The sequence below is a fragment of the Hyperolius riggenbachi genome, chromosome 11 (genome assembly GCF_040937935.1).
Source record: "Hyperolius riggenbachi isolate aHypRig1 chromosome 11, aHypRig1.pri, whole genome shotgun sequence".
In the NCBI taxonomy this organism is placed as follows: Eukaryota; Metazoa; Chordata; class Amphibia; order Anura; family Hyperoliidae; genus Hyperolius; species Hyperolius riggenbachi.
This window is the reverse complement of record NC_090656.1, coordinates 168,778,844-168,806,148: the sequence shown is the minus strand read 5'-3', so window position 1 is coordinate 168,806,148 and position 27,305 is coordinate 168,778,844. Positions and strand designations below refer to the sequence as shown.

The window sequence follows — 27,305 nt, the reverse complement described above, 5'->3', positions numbered from 1 at the left end:
CTGTTGATGCTGTGGAAGGAAGATGGTCAGTATGGGTGCTGGAGGAAGGGGAGGTCACTGTGGGTGCTGAGAGAGGTCAGTGTGGTTCCTGGAGGAGGAAGTAGTCGTGGATGCTGTGTTGGGAGAGGTCACGGTGGGCGCTGGTGATGGGAGAGGTCGCTGTATGCGCTGTTTTTTTTTGATGGGAGGTCCCTGTGGGTGCTGCAGCGGACAGGAGGGTAGCCTCTGGGGGAGGGAATGATCACTGTGGGTGCTGGGGGAGGGATAGGTCAGTGTGGGTGCTGGGGTAGGCAGGATCACTGCTAGAGCTGGTGAGGGAGAGGTGATTGTGGGTGCTAGGTGAAGGGAGAGGTCACTGTTTGTGTTGGGGAGGGAGAAGTAATTGTGGGTGCTAGGTGGAGGGAGAGGTCACTGTGGGAGAGAGAGGTCACTGTGGGTGCTGGGGGAGGGAGAAGTCACTGTGGGTGCTAGGTGGAGGGAGAGGTCACTGTGGGTGCTAGGTGGAGGGAGAGGTCACTGTGGGTGCTGGGGAAGGGAGAGGTCACTGTGGGTGCTGGGGAAGGGAGAGGTCACCGTGGGTGCTAGGTAGAGGGAGAGGTCACTGGGGGTGCTAGGTAAAGGGAGAGGTCAGTATGGGTTATAGGTGGAGGGAGAGGTGACTGTGGGTGCTAGGTGGATGGAGAGGTCACTGTGGGTGCTCGGGAGGGAGAGGTCACTGTGGTTGCTATGTGGGGGGAGAGGTCACTGTGGATGCTAGGTGGAGGGAGAGGTCACTGTGGTTGCTAGGTGGAGGGAGAGGTCACTGTGGATGCTAGGTGGAGGGAGAGGTCACTGTGGATGCTAGGTGGAGGGAGAGGTCACTGTGGATGCTAGGTGGAGGGAGAGGTCACTGTGGGTGCTGGGAGAGGTAGAGGTCGGTATGGGTCCTAGGTGGAGGGAGAGGTCAGTATGCCACACTAGGATTCCTGTCCGGGCCTCATCACCTGAAAGTGTTGCAGGCGGGGGCAGAGCTTCCCGCGGATGGGTGGGGCTTATCGTAGTTGGGTGTGAGGCTTATTTTGCATGGCCAGAGGGGCCTTTTTGAAGGTTTTAAAAAGGGGGGTGCCTGGGTGCCTAAGTGCCTGGGTACCCCCCCCCCACCGACCCCCCCCCCCCCCCCCCCCCCTTGCACGTGCCTGTTGCTATCAATCATGAAACATGGCAGGGGCACAGTTATGGTATCGGCTGGACCCATCATTACATTGCAAGGTACAGTCAACCACAACCACCAGGTGACCATTTTGAGTTACCAGGTCCATCACATGGTGCAGAGGTTGTTCCCTGAAGGTGATGCTGTTTATCAAGATGACAAAGCCACTGTTTATACAGCTCACATTGTCCAGAACTGGTTTTCAGAGCACCAAGATAAAGTTTCAACTTTACCATGGCCTCCACAATCGTCCGACCTCAATATTATTGAGCCCTTGTAGTCATTGTTGGAGACAAATGTTTAAGCGCGATATCCACCCCATCATCATTAACACATCTTATTAATGTTTTGCAGGGAAAAAGGGTACAAGTTTCCCCTGAAAACTATACAGGATCTCTTTTTCTCGATGCCAAGGAGACTGCAAGTAGCTCAGAATGTTAAAGGTGGTCCTATGCCATGTTAGCCAAGGTCATGTGTCTTTTGCCAGGTGTTTCCATATTTTTGTCCACTTTTGTGAATGAATTAATGTACTTTTTTTACATTCATTGTTTGTAAATAATACATGGGCCTTTATTCAATTCACTTTTTCTCCTAGGCGTTCTCCTAAGAAATAAGAGCATTCTGCGATTGAAAAAGTACCAAAAAGTAGGTGAAAGTATGTTCTTGCTTGGTGTGAAAAATAACAGCTAGGAGAAAACTTAGGAGTAAAAGTGAATCAAGTATGGGCCATAGGACTGATTCACAACTTTTTTGTTAAATAATCTCTCCTTACTTATTAACTCACAATGGGGTTGATTCACTAACAGAGTTATTTCATAACTCGCGTACAGCGTAACTGTGTGCATAACGCCACAAGCGCTATCAGCAAGTACGGTAGAGCGTGTTCATTAGATAGGGGTTGGTAGGGAAATAATCAAAAGCGGTGATGTTTTCAATGCACATACAAAATGATGTGTTAATAGTGTGTAGTTTAATAGTGTATGCTTTGAAAACATAGCAAACTTAGCATTCATTACCTAGCATGCACTCATCCAGCCAAACCTCAAATGGTTTCATCACTGAAGGAAAATTTAAACAAAAATATAAAAAAAAAATATATTAACATTTGTCCAGGACAATTCATACTTTTTAAATGTCATAAGTACTAATTTATGTGATCAAGCACATTCGAGCATCTGTAAGGGGCCAACAGCACCATGTAAATACATGTTTCCAATGGGGGGAACCTTGGGTGCAGAAGGAGGAAGAGGCAACTTGGGGTCCAGCAGTGCAGGTGCCCCTGCAGAGCTCAGGGGCCCTGGGCCAATTGTTCCCTTTACCTCTATGTCAGCTCCAGCACACACTGTGTCCCAGCTTCACAGTGTCCCCAGCAGTGTGTTGCAGCTTCACAGTGTCCCCAGCAGTGTGCTGCAGCTTCGCAGTGTCCCCAGCAGTGTGCTGCAGCTTCGCAGTGTCCCCAGCAGTGTGCTGCAGCTTCGCAGTGTCCCCAGCAGTGTGCTGCAGCTTCGCAGTGTCCCCAGCAGTGTGCTGCAGCTTCGCAGTGTCCCCAGCAGTGTGCTGCAGCTTCACAGTGTCCCCAGCAGTGTGCTGCAGCTTCACAGTGTCCCCAGCAGTGTGCTGCAGCTTCACAGTACACACACATTACACAGCACACAACACAAGTCACACTACACAGTATCCACATGTTACTATGCATATAGTGATATACAATTAATAAAAGTTATGGTTGCTTGGCATTGTACATATGACCAACACAATTTAATTACTACTTAAAAAAAAAATTGAAAAACTACACAGAGGCCAAAAACAGCTGAAAATTGTAAAGGACACATGCAAACAAATAGCACTTACTTGCCCAGTCTCAAACTATTCTGAAGCAAGTGCAGTTGAGCAAAGCTTATACAGCCAAACAGCTGACAAATATTAACATTACGCACGTAAACTTCTATGCGCTCAAATTAATGCGTGATCTCAGTTTTACCGTGCATAGTTTTGCGAGCACAATGACAAGCGTAATTCATGTAGCACTATAGCGCTATCCAATAGCACTGTTTAGTGAATCAACCCCAATGTATCTCTTGTTAAATACCTTAACTCATGATTTATTTCTCCTTAATTAAGGTTTATATCTTCTTATTTGATTTAACTCATGACTTATCTCTCCTTATCTGATGAATTTTCTTTCTTTGTTTATCTCATGCATTAGCTCTCCTAACAGTAAGGTCCGTCTGAACCAGCCGCCTGCTTGCAGAAAAGCATTTGTCAACTTTCAGCTGTAAACGATCTTTGGTTCCAGGATCGGCTATGCCGATGGCAAAAAATCAGGATTGAAACGTGGCGGTTGCACAAATGACAGTAAATGGTGGTAAGTAATAGTACTAATGGCTGTACATTCAATTAAATGGACATCTGTGCATGGTCTCCCTACTGGGCTTAATGCAGACATCCAGGGTTGCAGCAGCAGCCGGCCACAGCTCCAAAAGTACAGTAGTTTGCACATTGGGCTGCATGCTGCCTTTTAGCTGGAACTTAGATAGCTGAGGCAGCAGAAACACTAGGATAGGACAGAAACAAAGGATGGCGAGTGCTCAGTTCCAAACAGCACCTTGCTATTTGCAGTGCCAGATCCAGCAAGTGCTGAACTGATTAAACTATCTCCTCAGTATCTAGTCCTAAAGAGTCATCAGTTTCACATAATAATGCAATTACAAGATTAGTAGGTTGTCTCATGACCCCTCCTAACCACAGCTATGTGACTTGGGAGATACATTACCTGTGGGGTGCTCCAAGTTTTCTACAAAAGTTGCTGGCCAACATTACAAGCACTACCGTATTACATGTTGCTAGACTAGTGAATGGCAATATAGGCAGATGATGCAGTCTGAATTTGCCCCATCTTTATACATAACACCCTTGATCATTACTTTGGTATACTTCTGGGACAACAGCCATGCAGAGCAATTTGATGCTGTGTGTGGCGTATGGTCTCAGCATAGACAGGCCACCCCTTCAACCTCTGCAGCAATGCTGCCAGCACTCATAAGGTTATTTGCAAAAGACAACCTCTGGATATAAAGCCTGGTCACACCATGCAATTTCCCGTCAGATAGATGGGTCGAATAGATAGATAGGTTTTTTTTTAACGATTTACATAGAAGTGATCAGAAAATCGATCAGAAATCTGATTGGATCTGTTGGAAATTATCTATCGACCCATCTATTTGATGGGAAATTGCATGGTGTGTACCAGACATAACACTATGGCCTCTATTCATAAAGCATTCCCGCATGCAGTAATGCTCAAAACAGCTGACTTTACTGACCATTTAGCAAAGTGTCCATTCATAAAAGCTGTATCCGCATGAAAAGCTACAATTCCTGAGCAGTGCGGGAAATTACCGCCTTATGCGGTGATTATCTCAACACATGTCACTACATGTCAATTCATAAAGATTAGAGCAGGCGGAATGTGAACTGAGAATACCGGCTGTTTCGATAACGCGATAAGCATGCGGATAACAGGCAAGATCATGGAGACAGATCTCCCAGGCAGCAGCAGTGAGAGCAGAGCAATCAAGGCATCCCAGAATACCCAGTGTCAGGTATAGCGCAATTACCTCAGCGGCGGAAAGCAGCGCGGCCGCAGCTTCTACAGCTGACGTCACGGCGGCGGCTGTCGCATCTCCTCAGGCGTCTTGTGCAGTTCCCGGCAGGACAGGTCTTTCAGTGGCACATCAGGTTAGGTCTGCACGCTCGCGCGCGGAGCGGCAGGACCTTTATGGGCTTAGGAGACAGGTCAGCTGATCGACCGGTCAGCTGACATTGGACCGCTGTTCTCACTGCCGATTGGTCAAGCGGTTCTGGGCAGAAGCTTTGGAATTGCCTGTCTGTATTTAAGGATGGGGATGTCAATGGCTCATTGTCTGTTGTTGCTGAAACTTCGCAGTGAAAGCTCTCAGACCTTAGTCAGATCCGTGTGTGCTTTGATCCGGCAGGACCCCGGGGATTTCACACTAGATTAGGATTATAACATATTGTATTATTTGTTGTGACTCTTTGCCTGTCTCTGACCCTCCGTTTGTCTGTCAATTCTGTACCTCTGCCAATGTGATCCGTTGCCGACTTCTGCCTGAATACTCACTCTGATTCTGCCTAACGATTCTGAACTTCTGTTAATCTGATCTGTTGCCGACCTTGCTTGTACGACCACTCTCCTATTAGTGAGACCCTAGGGCCATCACTCTCGTATGTTCCTGAATATTACTGTGCACCCTATCACAAGTGTTTTACATTTGAATAAAGTACTGACTATTGTGCCGATAGAGCTACTACTGATCAATTTATGCATCACTGATCGTTACACCCAGGCTGTGTTTTTTAACCCCTCGGGTACCGGTTTTCAGATAAATTTCACATCAGAAAGCCTGCATGTGTAACATTTCTTGAAGTTCTTCTAAGCTGTGGCAATTAAATAGATTGTTTAGAAAGACTAAGAGACAGATTCAGGGCAAGGAGAGGCAGTTTTAAAAAAATGCACATCTAAAGGGATGCTGGGGCTGCCTCCTTTATAGTAACTGTCTCTGCACAGAGAAAATGTATCAACTCAGCCAGCACCGCTAGTTTAGTGCGGGAATTCCCAGACGTTTCATCGCAAGTGTAAACATTTATATGAATTAGCACACAAAAGTCTAAAATACCGATGCGGTGTTTTCCCTCCAAGATTTTTTTTTCCCGCAAATGTTTTAGGAATAGAACCCAATGTGCAGTCAATTGCTTTGGTCTGCGAGGCCTGTTCTGATTAGAACCTGTCCTGTTAACCTCCTGAGCGATAATCCCGAGTTGAGCTCGGGGTATGTCGCGCAGGAGGAGTTCTCGGGCCCTGGTAGGCCGATCTGCATAATTTTTTTTTTTGTTACACGCAGCTAGCACTTTGCTAGCTGCGTGTAACTTCCAATCGCCGCTGCTCACCGCCGATCCGCCGCTACCCGCCGTGCCGCGCAGCCCCCCCCTCCCCGACCCCTTGCGCAGCCTGGCCAATCAGTGCCAGGTAGCGCTGAGGGGTGGATCGGTACTCCCTCTGACGTCACGACGTCCATGACGTCGGTGGCGTCATCCCGCCCCGTCGCCATGGCGACCAGGGAAGCCCAGCAGGAAATCCCGTTCTGAACGGGATTTCCTGCTTACTCTGATCGCCGAAGGCGATCGGAGTGGGTGGGGGGATGCCGCTGCGCTGCGGCTTTCATGTAGCGAGCCCAGGGCTCGCTACATGATTTAAAAAAAAAAAAAAAAATGCTGCGCCCCCTCCTGGGCGATATAATTGTATTGCCCAGAGGGTTAAGCCACTGTATGGTTTTGGCCACAGTGCTGCAGCTCAGTTTATAGGTGTTGGCAAACTTCTTATAGCCTAGGCCTTCTTTATAGAGCAACAATTCTTTTTATGAATCAATAAGAATACATTTTTAAGATCCTTAGAGAGTTCTAAGCCATAAAGTTCTATGAACTTCCAGTGATCAGTATGAGAAAATGTGAGAGTGATAACACCAAATTTAACACACCTGCTCCCCATTTACACATGAGACCTTGTAACACTAATGAGTAACATCACCCAGAGAGGGAAAGTGTCTAATTGGGCAGAATTTTGACATTCTTCACTCAGGGGTATCCTTACTTGTGTTGCCAGCGGTTTAGACATTAATGGCTGTGTGTTAAGTTATTTTGATGGGACAGCAACTGTACACTGTTATATAAGCTGTACAGTGACTACATTATATCAAAGTGTCATATCTTCAGTGTTGTCCCATGAAAAAAGATATAATAAGATAAATGTGTGCCATACTGTATATGTTGATTAGTGTATCAATTAATTTAGATTTTTCACAAAATGCATGATCAGAAGTCAGATTTTAATACAATTGCTGAAAAGTAAGTTTTGATAAGAAGTTATGGTCTTCAACACACGTTGGGCTATATAGAAAACATGCCAGAAAACTATAACAGACCTCTCCCTAATACTCTGCAACAGAACAACCAGATTTGTAGCTTACTGCTTCCCACCCACTCTACAGCATTTCTGACTAACATAATAGACAAGAAATGAATCATGCAGCAAGCAGCGCTGATAGTGTTATTTTATACTGTGCTCCAGTGCGGAAAGTGGCTTGTTCAAGTATCTTAACAATGTTTATTCTCGGCTATACTCACTGTTTGTAATGTCTCCTTGGGCTTAAAATGAAATAACTTGATCCACTTCCACTTCAGCAGCAAAAGCAAGTAAAAATAGGCAGTTCTGCAGAAGTTGCTGAGGTATGAATGATTCTTGTACTTTGTCACAGCCCAGAGGAAGTGGTTTTCAAGCAAGTAAGATACACTAATCATACGCAGCAGCCTGTGTAGAGCATTCTATACCATTATAAGACGTTGTGTTAGTGTGCCCGTAACTGCTTCCTACCTGTCCATAAAAGCTTTCTGAAGACCAATGCTCTTTACAGTTAATAATTACATAAAGCCATTAGTTGAGTGACTACAGTTAAAACTAACCCTAGCTTTAGTTATAGATTTAGTTCATTGCAGTATATCACTGTTCAAAAGCTTACTATCTCACTTGCTTACTATCTTTAGCATTCATCTACTTGCACTTTTCCACACTCTGAAATTGAACTAGGTTGGTTAGAATGTTTACGGCTTAATTTAAAACAATATATATAGTACACCGTAGGATTTTTTAAAATTGTGATAGAAAAGTTAATATAAAACAGACAGTTATATACAGTGGTGTAGGGATAGACCTTTGTGCCCCATTATGGAATTTGGACCTGCCCCCCCACCAACAACTCTGCTCCCCTTCTCTGCACAACATAGCCCTGCTCCCTTACTCACTGCAAAAATACCATAAATAACATTACAAATCTTTAAAGTATATTTTCTGCTTTAGGGGGACCTGTCTAGATTCTGTGATTGAATAGAAGGCAGTTTTCTTGCTTCTAAGCTAACATCGAGATGGTCGCCATGTGCCCCCAGATAAAAGAGTTAAGTTGCAGAGTGGCCCCCAGATGCAATAATTAAGTAGCAATGTGCTCTCTAATTAAACAAATAGGTATCCCTGCTTTGCCTATCCAAAAAAAAAAAGTAGCCATGTGACCCTAGATAAAAGAATTACTGTATTTTTTGAACTATAAGATTTACTTTTTCTCCCCCAAAAGTGGAGAATAAAAGTCACTGCATGTTATAGTCCAAATGCAGGAAGTTCCTGACTTGTGAACGGCTGCCAATACGCACCTCCAACCCGCCGCAATGTCGGGGACTCCCTGTACTATGCTCATGCAGAGGAGGACAAATGGAGGACACATGGGGACACAAAGGGGCATAAAAGGGGGACACGAGGACACAAGGAGGACACGAAGGGGCATAGAGAAGGACACAAGGAGGACAGAGGCTGACACATGGGGGACACAGGACACAAGAGGCACAGAGGAGGACACAGGGAGACACAAGAGGTACACATTAGACCTAATGTCTACAAAAGTAGACATTAGGGTGCTCGACAATACAGCATAGGCAATGCCACTACCAGTAGCAAATGTTCCAATGTATCAGCATACCAGCTTCCTTCAAACATGCTCTTTTATTGAGCCATATATTTTCCATGGGAAGTTAGCCGACAATTGTTTTGAGGGCCACACAGGTTACCACACGCCTTGATAAGGGGGGACCCTGCGTGATCCCCGAAACAATTGTCAGCTAACTTCTTGTGGAAAACATAAGGCTCAATACAAGAGCGTGTTTGAAGGAAACTGGTGTGCTGATACACTGGAACATTTACTTATGGTCAGCAGTGTCTTATAGTCTGAAAAATACGGTATATAGGCACTTGTTCCAGATAACAAGATAAAGTTATCAGGTGCCCCAGAAAATTGAATTAATTTGCAAGGTGCTCCACAGATAAAATTATGTAGCCAAGTGCACCCAGATCGAAGAATTAGGAGGCCAGGTGCTCCCCAGATACACAAATCAAGACACCACATGCTCCCAGATAACCATGTGTGCTCCACAGATATTAATGTTAAGTAGCCATTGTCCCCCTAGGTATCACTATTAGGTAGCTATGAGTGACCCCCAGATAGTAGTCTTAGTTAAACCTACCGCCTAGGCCCCCCAGAAAGTAGCACAAGATGGTCTTTCTGCCCCTCAGACAGTAGTATTAATATATTGCCCCTCAGACAGTAGTATTAATATATTGCCCCTCAGACAGGGCCGGGACAAGGTCCACCACCAATAGAGGCTAAGCTGGCCAAGTGCGCCCCCCCCCCCCCCTCCCTGAGCCACAGTCGGACAATATCTATATGATTCGGCAGTAGCATGAACATACATGACTCCTCAACAACAATGCCTACTCACTGTTTTAAAGTACGGCCGCAGGCGCCAGCCGAGTCCTGACTCAATCTGGCAGAGCAGCAGACTCTGAAAAGTTCAGGAGAACGGGGCAGAGATTGTTGTCATCAGCACTAAATTTTGGGCCGGGACAGCTAAAAATGGCTTAAAATATACCATAAGGGAAGAAAAACAAGTTTTGGATAGTTGTTTCTTCTTTTCATCATCAGACATTTGGAGACTTGTAATGGGACACCAGTCTCTCCCAGCTGCTACTCCTGGGTTCTGATCTCACCATGCTGTCCTGTCCTCAGGCTGGGATCACACTTGTCTGTATGATTTCGGCACAGGAAAACTGATAACCAATGTTAATCAATTGGATAGTGCACACCTGACTGTGTTTTCCCCATGCAAATAAAAACTGACAGCAGTGAAGCAATGCATGCATTTTCTCTATCAAAGGAAAATAGTATAATGACAGTTAATGTATTTACCGCATTTACATGTATACTTTTTTCCTTTGAAACTTTAAAATCGATTTTCTCAAAAACTATAAAGGTCTTTTTGAAAAAAATGTTGCTCTTGTTCCCACTGTTCTAATTAACATATCCTGCAAATTTGGTTTTTATATTATGTAAGGGGGCTTTGCTATTAACCGCTAAAGTCAGCGGGGTTTGGCATTTTTTTAATCAAAAATTATTTTTTCATTTAAAACTTTAAATTCAATTTTCTCAAAAACTATAAGGTCTTTTTGAAAAACAAAATTTAACCACTTGCCGACCGCACGCTTATACCGTGCGTCGGCAAAGTGGCAGCTGCAGGACCAGCGACGCAGTATTGCGTCGCCAGCTGCAGCTTAATTAATCAGGAAGCAGCCGCTCGCGCGAGCGGCTGCTTCCTGTCAAATCACGGCGGGGGGCTCCGTGAATAGCCTGCGGGCCGCCGATGGCGGCTCGCAGGCTGAATGTAAACACAAGCGGAAATAATCCGCTTTGTTTACATTGTACGGCGCTGCTGCGCAGCAGCGCCGTAAGGCAGATCGGCGATCCCCGGCCAATCAGCGGCCGGGGATCGCCGCCATGTGACAGGGGACGTCCTGTCACTGGCTGCACAGGACGGATAGCGTCCTGTGCAGCCCCGATCCCCGGGGATGACCAGGTAGGAGAGGGAGGGGGGAATTTCGCCGCGGAGGGGGGCTTTGAGGTGCCCCCCCCCGCCACCCACAGCAGGAAGGAGAGATCAGACCCCCCCAGCACATCATCCCCATAGGGGGGAAAAAAGGGGGGCAATCTGATCTCCCTGCCTGCACCCTGATCTGTGCTGGGGGCTGCAGAGCCCACCCAGCACAGATCACTCAAAACAGCGCTGGTCCTTAAGGGGGGGTAAAGGGGGGGTCATCAAGTGGTTAAGTTGTAGCCACTGATCACCTTTATAATCCAAGCAATTTTGGTGATTGTAGCATGTATGGGGGCTTTGCTATTAACGTTAAAGTCAAATCCGTGATCACGGATTCTACATGTTATCACGGCTAAAATCCGAGTCGAATTCGGAGCTCCGATTCAAAACCGGATCACGATCACGGCATATCCAGATTTCGATTCTGCCGTGGCTGGATTTACTCGAATTCGTGATTGTTATCCGAGCATCACTGCTCACTAGTAGTTTTACATTTACCTTGGTTGCTCTTGAGCAGATAAGCTGTTGAATGCTGTAACCTGAACCTGATTAAGCTCTTCTAATCCCATTGATGATCCTCGTTCAGATTCCTATTATACTGTATAATTAGGTTTGTGTGGAAATAAAAAAATAGCAGAGATCAACAAGTGGTATATGATTGCAATCAATTGCTTTAATGAGGAATTGCAGTAACACCTCTTTTAAAGCAAGTCATAGATATTAGACAAGACACAGAACATTTATATTGCGCTTTTCTCCTGGTGGACTCAAAGCGGCAGAGCTGCAGCCACTAGAGCACGTTCAGTAGGTAGTAGTAGGGTTAGGGAGTCTTGCCCATGGACTCCTTACTGAATGGGTGCTGGCTTACTGAACAGGAAGACCTGAGATTCAAACCCTGGTCTCCTGTGTCAGAGGCAGAGCCTATATTAGTCGGTCTTTGCCATTAATAAATGTGTGGATTGCTGTTAGCCAGTATTCTATCCATCTGCATACTATAATTCCTAAACCAACAGACCATATTATATTAAACATCTGTGAAGAACTATTTCAAATGCTTTTGCCAAGTCCAATAATACTACACTGACAGCCACCCTTCTGTCAAAATATAAGGTTTGTTTTACAAATCTGTTTTTTTTAATATAAACTTATGCTGACTATTGCATATGGTATTTTCAATCATATACAGGATCTTCTCAAAAAATTAGCATATTGTGATAAAGTGCATTATTTTCTGTAATGTACTGATAAACATTAGACTTTCATATATTTTAGATTCAAATACACACAACTGAAGTAGTTCCAAGCCTTTTATTGTTTTAATATTGATGATTTTGGCATACAGCTCATGAAAACCCAAATTTCCTATCTCAAAAAATTAGCATATTTCATCCGACCAATAAAAGAAAAGTGTTCTTAAAACAAAAAAAAAGTCAACCTTCAAATAATTATGTTCAGTTATGCACTCAATACTTGGTCGTGAATCCTTTTGCAGAAATGACTGCTTCAATGCGGCGTGGCATGGAGGCAATCAGCCTGTGGCACTGCTCAGGTGTTATGGAGGCCCAGGATGCTTCGATAGCGGCCTTAAGCTCATCCAGAGTGTTGGGTCTTGCGTCTCAACTTTCTCTTCACAATATCTCACAGATTCTCTATGGGGTTCAGGTCAGGAGAGTTGGCAGGCCAATTGAGCACAGTAATACCATCATCAGTAAACCATTTACCAGTGATTTTGGCACTGTGAGCAGGTGCCAGGTCGTGCTGAAAAATGAAATCTTCATCTCCATAAAGCTTTTCAGCAGATGGAAGCATGAACCCACTCTTTTGAACCAAAAACAGCGGCAGAAGCGCCTGACCTGGGCTACAGAGAAGCAGCACTGGACTGGTGCTCAGTGGTCCAAAGTACTTTTTTCGGATGAAAGCAACTTTGACATGTCATTCAGAAATCAAGGTGCCAGAGTCTGGAGGAAGACTGGAGAGAGGGAAATGCCAAAATGCCTGAAGTCCAGTGTTAAGTACCCACAGTCAATGATGGTCTGGGGTGCCATGTCAGCTGCTGGTGTTGGTCCACTGTGTTTTATCAAGGGCAGGGTCAATGCAGCTAGCTATCAGGAGATTTTGGAGCACTTCATGCTTCCATCTGCTGAAAAGCTTTATGGAGATGAAGATTTCATTTTTCAGCACGACCTGGCACCTGCTCACAGTGCCAAAACCACTGCTATTACTGTGCTCAATTGGCCTGCCAACTCTCCTGACCTGAACCCCATAGAGAATCTGTGGGATAGTGTGAAGAGAAAGTTGAGAGACGCAAGATCCAACACTCTGGATGAGCTTAAGGCTGCTATCGAAGCATCCTGGGCCTCCATAACACTTGAGCAGTGCCACAGGCTGATTGCCTCAATGCCACGCCGCATTGAAGCAGTCATTTCTGCAAAAGGATTCCCGACCAAGTATTGAGTGCATAACTGAACACAATTATTTGAAGGTTGACTTTTTTTGTTTTAAAAACACTTTTCTTTTATTGGTCGGATGAAATATGCTAATTTTTTGAGATAGGAAATTTGGGTTTTCATGAGCTGTATGCCAAAATCATCAATATTAAAACAATAAAAGGCTTGAACTACTTCAGTTGTGTGTAATGAATCTAAAATATATGAAAGTCTAATGTTTATCAGTACATTACAGAAAATAATGAACTTTATCACAATATGCTAATTTTTTGAGAAGATCCTGTATATGTGGTCTCATAGAAAAATGGGTTTGATATAGAAGAAGATAAACCACCAAGTTTTCTAATGTTTGGTAGATGCCCTTGATAATTCCTTTATATAGGTTCAGTTTCCTTAAGAAAGTGCATTGGCACCTTGTCATTCATTTTACATTCATTTACATAAGAAATTTAAAATTCTACATAATGTTTTAGAAATGACTAAGTTTACATTTTAGGGACTCACTGTTGTAAGTTACCTGACCACAGTCCTCGGTTTACATTTAGTTTGCCTGTTTTTGAAAGGTATCCACATTACTGTAGAGCCACACACAATATATGTCATACGATTTACTTACATTTTCTTAAAGAGGAGCTGTTAGGTATAGGGTCTCAGAGAAAAAAAACACATATCAGCAGCTAAATATTGGCTGTACTTACATTACATATGCATTTCACTGTCCATGTTTGGATTTCACAGAATTTTTTTTATAGTATTTGCAGAGATTGATGCTCCTGACAGCTCATGGCAGGTTCCATGTTTGTCTGTCTTGTATGAAGCCAATTGTGATGTCATATCCTCCCTTACCCTGCTTCCTGATGATTCGACTCACAAAAAAGATCTGGATCAAAGATCCTAATGGTTCATGATACGGACAACACTACTGTGCAGTGAATATTAATTAGCCATGTGGCTAGGAACAATAGCGGACTCATGCAGTATACTCTAGGACAGGCATGGGCAAACTCAGTCCTCCAGCTGTTACAGAACTACAAGTCCCACAATGCATTTGGCTTTATGAGTCATGACTGTGGCTGTCAGACTCCTGCAATGCATTGTGGGACTTGTAGTTCCTTAACAGCTGGAGGGCCAAGTTTGCCCATGCCTACTCTAGGAATATGAGCCCTGTGAACAGCACATTGATTTTTCAGTGCTGTGAGCTGGGCTGCAAGATACAAGCTGCTGTAACATGAGCCTGTAACTTCTCACTGTGAAAGCAGCCTTAGGGCAGGATAGGGAAATGAAGGGGAGGACCAAGGGAGTGCAGTAGGGAGAAGAAGCAGCCCCAGCATGCTTTGCAGTATCTGTTATGCGGCCTGCCGGCCTACTTAGAAGCTTGGGAATAAAGAGGCTTGCTATTCAGCAAAATTCAAAGTAAGAGAGAATTTTAACTTCAGTATTGCCTTTTTGGCTTCATTCTAAACGGTTTAACACAGGAGAATAGAGGTTTAAATTAGCTTTTGCAGCCTGATGGTTACTCTTTAACAGCACCCCAGGCCAAGACATATTTAAAGTGAACCTGAGGTTAAAACAAATTGATGAGATAAACAATTGTATGTATCCTACTACTCCTAAAAATGACCTTTTTTTAGGTTCAATGATTTTATTTTATGTTTAAACATTTACAAAGTAGATTTAATGTTTTATTGTCTTTGCTGAATGGCAGTCTATAAAGTGTCCCAGAGCTAAAACATATGAACTATTGACCTTTTCTATCCATCCCCTGAAGTCGGAAACTGTTCTCTGCAGGAAAAAGATTTATGGCTGTAACTCCTTATCAGTGAGGGTCACGTTGTAATCCAACAAGGGTCTGACAAGAGAGAAACTATTACTTACAAGCCTAAAAATTTATTCTTTCAGACAGAAAAAAAGGAAAGATGCACAGCATAATTAGTATGCTTTCTACTGTACATGCACACGTGTATCTCATGTCACACTTCACCTCAGGTACACTTTAACCACTTTTCTCTCCCGCAGCAGTACATCTACGCCCCATAGGACTTCAGTTTCTGCACAGGGGTGTAGATATACGGCTCTCGCCGTAATCAGCGATGTGCGTGCTCCTGCTCACGAGCCCATGCGCGTTCTTGTCGTCGCCCTTTAGGCCCGGAGATAAGTGAATAGGATAGATCCCATTCACCGATGTAAGTGTCCTAGTCATTGATCGCTGGCATCAACGAGATGCCTCCGGTCAATGCAACTAAAAGAAATTACACTTACACACATTACTTCCTGTTTATATTTAGTCGAATAAAAGATTTCTCGTCAGAAACAAACCAAGTACACTATACCATGTGCAGCCATCAGGGCCTCGATGCATGAAAGGCTAGAAATTTTGCCGTAAGCAGGTAACGAACACAAATTTTACTGGTCTTAATGCCAGGGGAGCAGTGCCCATTACTTTATTAGCACCAGGCAAATGTTATAATGTTGCTATGGTAATAGGAAATAACACGCATTACTACAGAAGCACGCTTTTTACTTCATAATGTGTGTGGAGCTAACAGAGCTAATAGAGTTCCAGTAGGTGCTCCCCTGGCATTAGGACCAGTAAAATTGTCATGCACTGCCTGTGCATGGCAAAATTACAGGCCTCTGTGCACCAGCCCCCATGTTCCCTACAGTAACCAACCCAAAAAAGAGGAAATATACAGTGCACATAGCACGTTGCACCAAAATTTAAGGATAATCAAAAGAGATGGTATGTAGGGTGAAATAACTTTAAAGTACTGCCCAAACCTTTTTTTGGTCTTATATAACCTAGCTACTTCCTTCTCATTCATAATCTCTTCCTGTGCATACCTGCAAAATTTCTCTAGAGTAGCTAGATTTTCTGGAATTCTCTTCCTTGCTATTTTAGAATTGTATCTAGCTATCTTAAGGTGGCCATACACGTCGATTTGCCATCAGATTCGACCAACAGATAGATTCCTCTCTGATCGAATCTGATTAGAGAGGGATCGTATGGCCACCTTTACTGCAAACAGATTGTGAATCGATTTCACCATGAAACCGATCACAATCTGCGGTGGTGCTGCCGCTGCCCGCCCGCATACATTACCTGCTCCGCCGGCGCGTGTCCCCGCTGTTTTCTTCTCCACTGGGCTCCGGGTTCCGGCTGGCTTCACTTCTTTCTGTCCAGGTAAGTTTAAACAGTAGAGGGCGCTCTACTGTTTAAACTTCCTGCCGGGACAGGAAGAAGTGAAGCCTGCTGGACTCGGAGCCCAGCGTGGAGACGGAGCCGCAGTGACAGCGGGGACTCGCGCCGGCTGGAGCAGGTAATATATTACCGCTGTATTGCGTCAGTCGTCGGGCATTCGAACGCCGCTAGCGACGCACTCCCGACCCGCCGGCGATCGAGAAAAATCTTCCGCACGGATGGATCGACGGGAGTTGACTGGAACGATCGATTTGGGACGGAAATCGATCGTTCTGTCAGCGGTGTGTGCGGGGATTTCACAGCCGATTCGATCATTGTGATCCAAACTGCTGTATATCGGCGGGAAAATCGTTGTGTATGGGCCCCTTTAAATGGACTCAAAAAACCTACCACTTTAAAATCAGTCATACATAAAGGACATGTGATCACCATCAACTCTGCTGACAAAGGGAATGCTGTGGTGATTATGGATACTGGTAAACATATGCAAGTGGGCAAAATGCAACTCACAGGTAACAGCTGGTACAAAAAAAATTGGATTATGATCTTACTCAGGAATACTCACGGAGTTGAAGAATCTAATTAAAACTTTAGCAGGTCAAAGCTGAACAATAAATACATTATCAGAAAATTTAGAAGTTGGTCATTTGTGCATAATGCCAAAGGTGCACAAGCCAGGAAACCTGAGCAGACCTCATTCCATGTATGACTCTTACTGCAAAAATTTTTGGCCTTGGAACCACTAGGGATACTGCTAAAATCCTGAAGGATACAATACACTGTATTTTTCGGACTATAAGACGCTCCTGTCCATAAGACGCGCCTAGGTTTAGAGGACAAAAAAACAGTTTGCTGAGTATTGTACAGCAGTAGCAACTTACAAATGTTCTGGCAATGGTCTCCGGTAGTTCCCAGAGGTTTTGCAGCATCCTTGTATAGCGTTTCTCCTGACTTGCATCAGCTCACGTGACGCATCAAAGCTGTGCGCGGAGAACGCCGAGAGCTGCAGACGAGGAGAAGAAAGGAGCCTGGAGCATTTGTAAGTCACTACCGCTGCACAATACTGTGCCTTTAGTCAATGGGGGGAGGTTACTGTTATATTTAACCACTTCTGGTTCCTGGACATAAGTTTCACGTCCAAATTAGCCTCACTAAAGTTCCTGGATGTTAGACTTATGTCCAGCACTAAAAGCCTTACTAAAAATTAGGAACGAGGAAACATGAAACAAATTTAAAATTTTTGTGTTTATGCCTATTTTTTGCTCAATAAATTGTCTTTGAAATTAAATAAAGCTTAAAAAAAATGAGTTGTGTGTGGTCCGACATTAGTCATGGAGAGAATCCGAAGACATAACAACAAAAGTTGTTTAGGTGATAGATTTCTTTGCAAAGAAATCTTGTACAGTTAGTCATTAAAGGTATCACCTAAATAACTTTTGCTGGTATGTCTTCGAAAAAAAAATTACTGTATCACTTAGATGGCATATGTAAAAAAAGGATATTGATGTATCAATAGTGACAGGAACCATGAGGGGTAAAAACCAGGAACCTGAAGTGGTTAACGCCGATCGCTAGACCTCTCTAGGAACCAGCAAGCACACATACAGTGGCTTGCAAAAGTATTCGGCCCCCTTGAAGTTTTCCACATTTTGTCACATTACTGCCACAAACATGAATCAATTTTATTGGAATTCCACGTGAAAGACCAATACAAAGTGGTGTACACGTGAGAAGTGGAATGAAAACCATACATTATTCCAAATATTTTTTACAAATCAATAACTGCAAAGTGGGGTGTGTGTAATTATTCAGCCCCCTGAGTCAATACTTTGTAGAACCACCTTTTGCTGCAATTACAGCTGCCAGTCTTTTAGGGTATGTCTCTACCAGCTTTGCACATCTAGAGACTGAAATCCTTGCCCATTCTTCTTTGCAAAACAGCTCCAGCTCAGTCAGATTAGATGGACAGCGTTTGTGAACAGCAGTTTTCAGATCTTGCCACAGATTCTCAATTGGATTTAGATCTGGGCATTGACTGGGCCATTCTAACACAGGGATATGTTTTGTTTTAAACCATTCCATTGTTGCCCTGGCTTTATGTTTAGGGTCGTTGTCCTGCTGGAAGGTGAACCTCCGCCCCAGTCTCAAGTCTTTTGCAGACTCCAAGAGGTTTTCTTCCAAGATTGCCCTGTGTTTGGCTCCATCCATCTTCCCATCAACTTTGACCAGCTTCCCTGTCCCTGCTGAAGAGAAGCAACCCCAGAGCATGATGCTGCCACCACCATATTTGACAGTGAGGATGGTGTGTTCTTAGTGATGGGCAGAGTTAGTTTTCTGCCACACATAGCGTTTTGCATTTTGACCCAAAAGTTCCATTTTAGTCTCATCCGACCAGAGCACCTTCTTCCACATGTTTGCTGTGTCCCCCACATGGCTTGAGGCAAACTGCAAACGGGACTTCTTATGCTTTTCTGTTAACAATGGCTTTCTTCTTGTCACTCTTCCATAAGAGCCAACTTTGTGCAGTGCACGACTAATAGTTGTCCTACGGACAGATTCCCCCACATGAGCTGTTGATCTCTGCAGCTCGTCCAGAGTCACCATGGGCCTCTTGACTGCATTTCTGATCAGAGCTCTCCGTGTTCGGCCTGTGAGTTTAGGTGGACAGCCTTGTCTTGGTAGGTTTACAATTGTGCCATACTCCTTCCATTTCTGAATGATCGCTATAACAGTGCTCCGTGTGATGTTCAAGGATTTGGAAATCGTTTTGTAGCCTAAGCCAGCTTTGAATTTCTCAATAACTTTATCCCTGACCTGTCTGGTGTGTTCTTTGGACTTCATGGTGTTGTTGCTCCCAATATTCTCTTAGACAACCTCTGAGGCTGTCACAGAGCAGCTGTATTTGTACTGACATTAGATTACACACAGGTGCACTCTATTTAGTTATTAGTACTCATCAGGCAATGTCTATGGGCAACTGAAGCCACTCAGACCAAAGGGGGCTGAATAATTACGCACACCCCACTTTGCAGTTATTGATTTGTAAAAAATGTTTGGAATCATGTATGATTTTCATTCCACTTCTCACGTGTACACCACTTTGTATTGGTCTTTCACATGGAATTCCAATACAATGAATTCATGTTTGTGGCAGTAATGTGACAAAATGTGGAAAACTTCAAGGGGGCCGAATACTTTTGCAAGCCACTGTATATGGGATCAGGCAATCCCCACCTGTTCTGCATAAATGAGACTCTACTGTAGTAAACTTTAAAGAGACACTGAAGCGAAAAAAAAAATTGATATAATGAATTGGCTGTGTAGTACGGATAATTGCTAGAACATTAGTAGCAAAAAAAAATTCTCTTATTTTTATTTTCAGGTATATAGTGTTTTTATAACATAGCATCATGCTCTAATATTTGCAGTTGACACGCTACTCAGCATTCTAAATGATTTTACAGGCCAGCGAACTTTTGAACTGTCCTCTGGAGAGAAAAAGAAAATACAGTAACTGACAGTTGAGATAACAAGCTTCAGAAGACCGGGCTCTCTGCGACTTTAAAAGTCGTGGAGCTCAATGGCTCTTTTGCATAGAAAATAACTGGAGTTTCTTAACACTTCCTGTACTGGAAACAATAGACTTATGTCTACGCTCCTAATGTTTTATTTCTTAGCTGTACTACACATACAAATCATTTTATCAACAAAAAAAATTTGCTTCAGTGTCTCTTTAAGGGACCTGGCCAAGTACTGTAGTTGTAAACCTCTTTTCTACCATAGGACACAAAGCGCATAAGCTTGTCTCAGAACAGTAAATAGTGATGTGTTCAGGGGAACACGTTGTGTGATCACAAATGCCAGGATTATTAAATCAGGATTGGACATACATTATATTTTCATACAAGTGAATGGTGGGGACCTGGGGACTGAGTTTACTACAGCCAGGGGTTTACCATATCAGAGTTTACTATAACGGGATTCTACTGTACTATCAAATGCATAACCAGTCACCATGGATGTACAAGCTCTTTACAGTATTATCCCCTACAGGAATGGGATTGAGGCATGCATGAGGCATTGACAGCATGGAGGATGCGACACAGCTTTATCCACTTCATCCTTACACACAACTATTTTACCTTTGATAGTTGCACCTCTCACCTATCAACACCGTTCAGCATAATCCACGCTTATTGCTACATTGATGATATTTTTACTATATGGGCAGATGGAAAAGGCAAAACTAAAAAAAAAATAAAAAATAGACTATTCTGCAAACTCAGTGAACTTCCTGGGCACCACTGTGCCCATCAAAGACGGCAATGTACCAATGTACATAAAACCCACCGAGAGATGCAGCTATCTCCAGTTAAATTCCAGTTGTCACATCCAGCACATAAATTGAGCCATTATACACAGGCAGACCACCACATACCACCATATGACCATGTATATATGTTCTCACCCAGAAAAGAGTCTTGGCAGAATTTTTCCAGCAAGACCACAACCATCAACAACAGTGTAACTCGGGCATTAAAACACAACAGGAAAAAACTCTTGCACTACAAAGAGAAGTAAAAAAGAACACCTACTACTGGCGACTGCATACAGTAGGGTAGTAGAAATGGCAATGGGGAGCATGGTTACCGTACCAAGACTGAGAGGATCTGCACCTGGTGCAAGCATTATAACTTTGTCCTCAAAGCGGCAAACACTGTGGAACTGATCATAAATTTCAGGAAAAACCGTTCCACCCTCCACCCAGTTCTCATTGGGGAGACCAAAATCTTCAAGGTACCATGCGCTGTTCTTGGGGCAAAGATGGGGACACAACACTATTAAAATTCAGAAGTTATTCTTCTTGCACAAGCTGAAAAAATGTGGAATCCTACATGAGATGCTTATCAGCTTCTACACTGCTACCATTTAATCCATCCTTTGCTCATCTCTCATGGTCTGGTACGCAGGGGCTACAGCTAGCGACAAGTGTAAGCTGCAGAGAAGATCATAGGTTCACCCCTGCCACCTCTAGACCTCCTCCACACTGCTAGAATGAAGACGAGGGCCACGAGAAAGTCGCACAACCCCTCCCATCCAGGCAGGTGATTCTTCGAGTTCCTCCCATCAGGCCACTGTTTCAGAGCCATCTTCTCCAGGACCACCAGACGTAGGAACACCTTCCCCCAGGTAGTCCTCCTACTGAACTCCAGCCCCCCCTGCCAGGGGGCGGCACTCTTGTCCCTTGGACAGCTTCATTTCAGCTGACGCACACCCCAAATTTCGAAGTGCTCCTGTGCAGAACTTGCCCCACACCCAAGCTATTAGAGTTCTTGCTTGCCCTCTTTGCTCTGTATGCATGTTACTCATGTGTGTCAATGTAGATTTTCTTGCTGTCAACGTCATGTCTGTCAAACATACAACTGCCATTGCCATGTGTACCACAAGTAATTGAACTTCTCAGCAAACGCACAGTTTAGCCGGCCATCTGAAAGGGGCCTTAAAGCAAGCACAGTATATACAAGAACAAATTTAACAATGTGTGGTGGACAGTATAACAAACAGTGGACACTAGAAAAGTCAAAGGGCAGACTGCAAATGTCAGAACTGGAAACATCAGGATTACAGATCAGGCTCCAAATATGAACAGAGTGGGCAGAGGTTCAGCAGCAGTTAAGGCCTTCCACCAAAATTTAGGCAAATGCTGAAGGGCAGGTGATAAGCAACCTACATCTGTTGCAAAATTAAAGTGGACCTGAACTCAGAACTTCCTCTCTGCTCTAAAAGATACGCAACAACATAATAAACTTCAAAGAAAAACATTTGTTACAGCTGATACAAATACTAGAATAAATCTGCACTGTTTTTACTTCATGCTTTCATGTAAGGAGACATATTGTTAACATCCTATGCTTTCAAATGAGCTTATCTGCCTTATCTGCCATGGCAGTCATGTGACACCTGGGAGAGATCAAATTACAACTTGTGATTAGACACAAATGAGGGGGAATTAGACAGGCTAAACTCTAAGGCTCCCTGCACACTGCATGTGATTCTGATTCCGATTTTCAATCACTTTTTACATCCGATTCCGATTTTTAATCGTTACTGCATGCTCCGTTTTTATGTTGATTCAGGGAAAATCAGAATTGCAAATCGGAATCGCAAAACGGATTTGCAGTGTGCAGGGAGCCTTAATCAGTGTTTCTCAAACCTGTCCTTATGACTCCCCAACGGTGTATGCTGCCCTGCTGCAGCTGAGCCAGGCACGCTCCCCTGCGCGCGCTCCCGCCACCTTCCGCTGCCCCAGTTCCCATTCATTGATCTATGTCTCCATATGAAAAGCCGTGATTTTTCTAATTTTTATGTCATCCCTTCAGTTCCTGTAAGCGGGAGCTCTCGCTTACAGGATGAAAAACCAAAAAAAATGACTGAATAGTAAAACTACATCTACATACATTTTTTTAAAAAATATACACAATCAATTACATTTAAAATTACCTGTTTACCTCCGCACTCCAAAAAAACCAAAATAAAATTTTTAATGAAAAAAAAAATTATGTAAAAAAAATTACAATAAAAAAAACAACATAAATAGTTACCTAAGGGTCTGAACTTTAATATGCATGTCAAGAGAGTATATTACTATAATTTTTTAATTATAAGCTTGTAAATGGTGATAAGCGCAAATTGAAAAAATGCACCTTTATTTCCAAATAAAATACTGACGCCATACATTGTTGTTATAGGGACATAATTTAAATGGTGTAATAACTGGGACAAATGGGCAAATAAAATACGTGGGTAATTATGGTAGCATGTATTATTTTAAAGCTAGAATGACTAAAAACTGAGAAATAATGAATTTTTTCAATTTTTTTCTTAATGTTCCCGTTAAAATGCCTTCAGAAAAAAAATAATTCTTAGCAAAATGTACAGCCCAAAGAAAACCTAATTGGTGGCGGAAAAAACAAGATATAGATCAATTAATTGAGATACCGGTAAGTAGTGATAAAGTTATTGGCGAATGAATGGGAGGTGAAAGTTGCTCGGATGCATAAGGTGTAATGACACTGAAGGCTGAAGTGGTTAAGTAAGTAGGGAGGTTGGAGGGCATCCTTGGATAGATCCTTGGAGTGGTTTTGAAATGAATAAAGGATATACTGAGAAACCATCATTAAGGGGATGGACTAGTCCAAAACCTGTCAAGTGTCTTAGATTTTATCACTTACCGCAAGTGACAGCTGCACAGGAAAAAATCATTTATAGTACATTTTGCTTTGGGACAAATGTACATTATATGCATATGCATTGCATTCACTGTTTTACAATTTTGCAGAAAGTGTTCCTTAAACTTAAGTTAACAACCTCCTGATGTCTCCAACTAAAAAATGTCTCCCAGATCCATGGTGCTATATACCTAAGAATTAATTAAAGTAATAATCATAACTGCTGCTCTGACGTCTGTGAACAATGTCTGTTTTCCAATTCTTCCTCACTAATTGTGCCTTGGATCCTATTCCATCTCAACCTTATTCTCTTCTCTTCCTACATCCTTGTTCTCAACTTAACCCTCACTATTGGCAATTTCCCATCCTAAATGATAAAAACTGTCATAAAACCAAGACTTCAAGGGAAAAAAAACCACTTCTTTAGCTCCTGCAACCCTTACAAGCTACAGACCTGCTTCAAGTCTTCCACCCTAATCCAAAGAACTGCAAGGACATGTCTTCTGATAAATTCTCCTCTCTACTAAATCCTGCTTTGATTATAATCAGTCTGGCTCTCACCAAAACCACTCAGCTGAATGACCTTACTAACCTACTGTCTCATGTCTCAAACTTTTTCTGCTCTATCTTCATTTATGACTTCTCACTTCCTAAAACTTAGCAGAAATAAAACAGAAGTGGCTATTTTCTCATCCTTGCAGTCCACCTCTCTTCCTGAAATGACAATAAATGGTGATGACATCCTAATAACCTTGCCCTAAGCACAGTTCATAGGGGTTCAATTCAATAAATTGCTCTTATTTGTACCACATATTCACTCTACTTCTTAATATCTTATTATTTTCATTTCAAAAATATATCCCACATGTTGTCCTCCTCTAGAATTACCACCTCACATTCACGTATACAAGATTTTGCATGTGCTTCACCACTCCTCCGGTACGCCCTCCCACAACACATTCATCACTCTCCAACCTTTGTTACCTTTAAAGAGAATCTGTATTGTTATAATCACACAAAAGTAAACATACCAGTGAGTTAGGGGACATCTCCTATTACCCTCTGTCACAATTTCGCCGCTCCCCGCCGCATTAAAAGTAGTCAAAAACAGTTTTAAAAAGTTTGTTTGCAAACAAACAAAATGGCCACCAAAACAGGAAGTAGGTTGATGTACAGTATGTCCACACATAGAAAATACATCCATACACAATCAGGCTGTATACAGCCTTCCTTTTGAATATCAAGAGATCATTTGTCTGTTTCTTCCCCCCCCCCCCCCATCTCACTGAAGAGTTACAAGCTGATTGTTTGTTTACTCTTGCAGTCAGCTCTGCCCAGTTGTCTGTAATTCTGCAGTATGTGACTCATCAGTATGTGAACAGAGGATTTATCCAGCTTGTAAAAGATAAGAGAGCAGAGAAAAGCTGGCTAATGTAAATAACACACACACACAGTGGAGTGTGCATAGAGGGGGCATGCATAGCAGATCACACTGAAGAATTGGCAGCCTTCCAGACACAGGATGACAAGTCCGACAGGGGAAAGATAAGCTGATTTACTACAGAGATGGTGATAGTATAAAGTGCTGCAGTAAGCCAGAGCACATTATAATAGGTTTAGGAACCTGTAGGATGGTAGAAAACACAATGACATTTTTGTTACAGCGTCCCTTTAAACGCTTTCTCAAAACTAACTTGTTCCAACAAGCATACGCTCTATCTTAGAGCACTTTCCTTTTGTCCTAAAGCCAAGTTGCACTCCTACTAAATATCCTACACGGCCTCTAGGTATGTTTATTGCATACTTCCTCACCTCTTGCTTCCCCCTATTCCTTTAGACTATAAGCTTGCAAGGGCAGGGCTCTCTCACCCTTTTGTGTCTTGGAATTCATTATACATTTTATTCATCATGTTACTATTGTCACTATATTTAACCATTCTTTATTTTGTATCAAATCTGTATTTTCTCACCAATAGTGTATTTTCTATATTGTTGTATTCCATTTGTCTGTATAATTATGTACCCCATGCTCATGTACATGTATCCCTACTTCACACATAACATTACTCAAATACAAATGAATATCCTAACTATTCTTGCCTTGATGACTGTAATATTCTCCTCAATTCAGATGCCACCACACCCACCACATCTTATTCACTATGCAAACTTCCACCATGCCACTTGAATCTGGACATACTTCCTCCAGTTGGATTAAATGAACTGGTGGACAAGTGGATAATGTAGCCGGGCACCACTCACACAGAAGAAAGCAGGAAGAAGGGTAATTGGAACTATGCACCACATTCCCCTAACAAAAGGCAATGTGGGAGGCCAAGATAACCGACGATCCCTGCACATTCACTATTATCCAGCAATTGCTAAGGGAAGTTTTGCTACCAAAGATCACTCTAAGGTTAAAAGCTGGCATCTCCTCATCTTTCCCATTGGCAGGAGAACGCTGGATAAAAACAATGACAAAGACAATGAATTTCTCTCTCAGCTTCCACAATCCTGTGCCTGCATGACTTTCATTCAACATCGGGTTTGGTGGTTGTGATACATGCAACGTCTATTAGCCATTTCATTGGTCTTTCTCTTGGGCAACATGGTAATTTTCTCTTCCAAGAAATCACTGTGCAAAACTGACATGCAATTGAATGTGTGCCAATGCCAATAGGCCTTATTTTTTGATGCTAGATTGTGCCTAGCCCTAACAGAAAACAATTCAGACATATGCGATATCCACTGTTCTACAGCCCAAAAGAACTATGGTAAATCTGGCCCATAGTGTTTCTATTTCATTTCAATGGAGAAAACTAGGTTGTAACGATATTATTTGTTCAGAGGATGAACGGACAGGCAATGGTGTGGTGTTCAATAACAGTACTTGGAACGCTGCACACTTTTAAATATGATACTTCACGAGTGTTCCTGGGCAGAACAATGAACCCCATTTACAGAAGAAGATGCTGCTGAGGCCTGATAATTGCTTTTGGCACAACTCTTTGGCCAGATAAATAAGTTCTTTAGGTCAATCATGCTGCAGACAAGAAATATGTACATCCCATTAAAACCAAGACTGACATGGGAGCCTAGTGCTTTTGGAGTCTGTTACTTCTTGCACTAGTTAGCCATACTTGTACTGCTTAGATTTTTTTAAGTCCACTCTGTAGTAAATAATTGTAGACAGGAAGAAAGAAAAAAAGAGTCGGCACTACAACTCTCTCTGCATGCAGGAGGGAGGTGGCAGGAAGCACAGCCTTCTTACCCTTCAGTGTGGACAGCGTGCTCAGGCTTGAATGTGTACAGGAATTGCATAGTTTGAAAACAAAGTAGATAAGTCGGCACTTGCTGTGGTTTTTCATTTATTCCAAAGGTGGTGACACATAACATTGCAGTGTATCAAAAATGGGACATACCATGTAAAGAGGCCGTGCGGTGGTGGTGGGTGCTGGGCCAGAGGGCTCCTCTAGCCCAGCACCCACCACCACCGCACGGCCTCTTTACATGGTATGTCCCATTTTGATACACTGCAATGTTATGTGTCACCACCTTTGGAATAAATGAAAAACCACAGCAAGTGCCGACTTATCTACTTTGTTTTCAAACCACTCTGTAGTAAACACAATTTTCCCAGCTTGCTATCCAGACCTGTATTAAAGGGTTTGCTAGAATTTGTTAAATGAAGGCAGTTG

At 43.1% G+C, this 27,305-nt stretch overlaps 1 protein-coding gene across 5 annotated transcripts in view; it reads right to left on the bottom strand.

Moving 5' to 3' along the window:
- Positions 1-27,305, bottom strand: part of ADCY7 (adenylate cyclase 7) — a 257,372-nt gene that overhangs the window by 177,624 nt on the left and 52,443 nt on the right. Inside the window, exon 1 of one of the 5 annotated variants that reach the window (XM_068259631.1) lies at positions 7,391-7,449. The exons of the other annotated variants lie outside the window; for them this stretch is intronic. The gene's annotated coding sequence lies outside the window, so the exon portion shown is untranslated. Of the gene's footprint in view, positions 1-7,390; positions 7,450-27,305 lie in introns of those variants that run through there. 5 annotated transcript variants of the gene reach the window in all.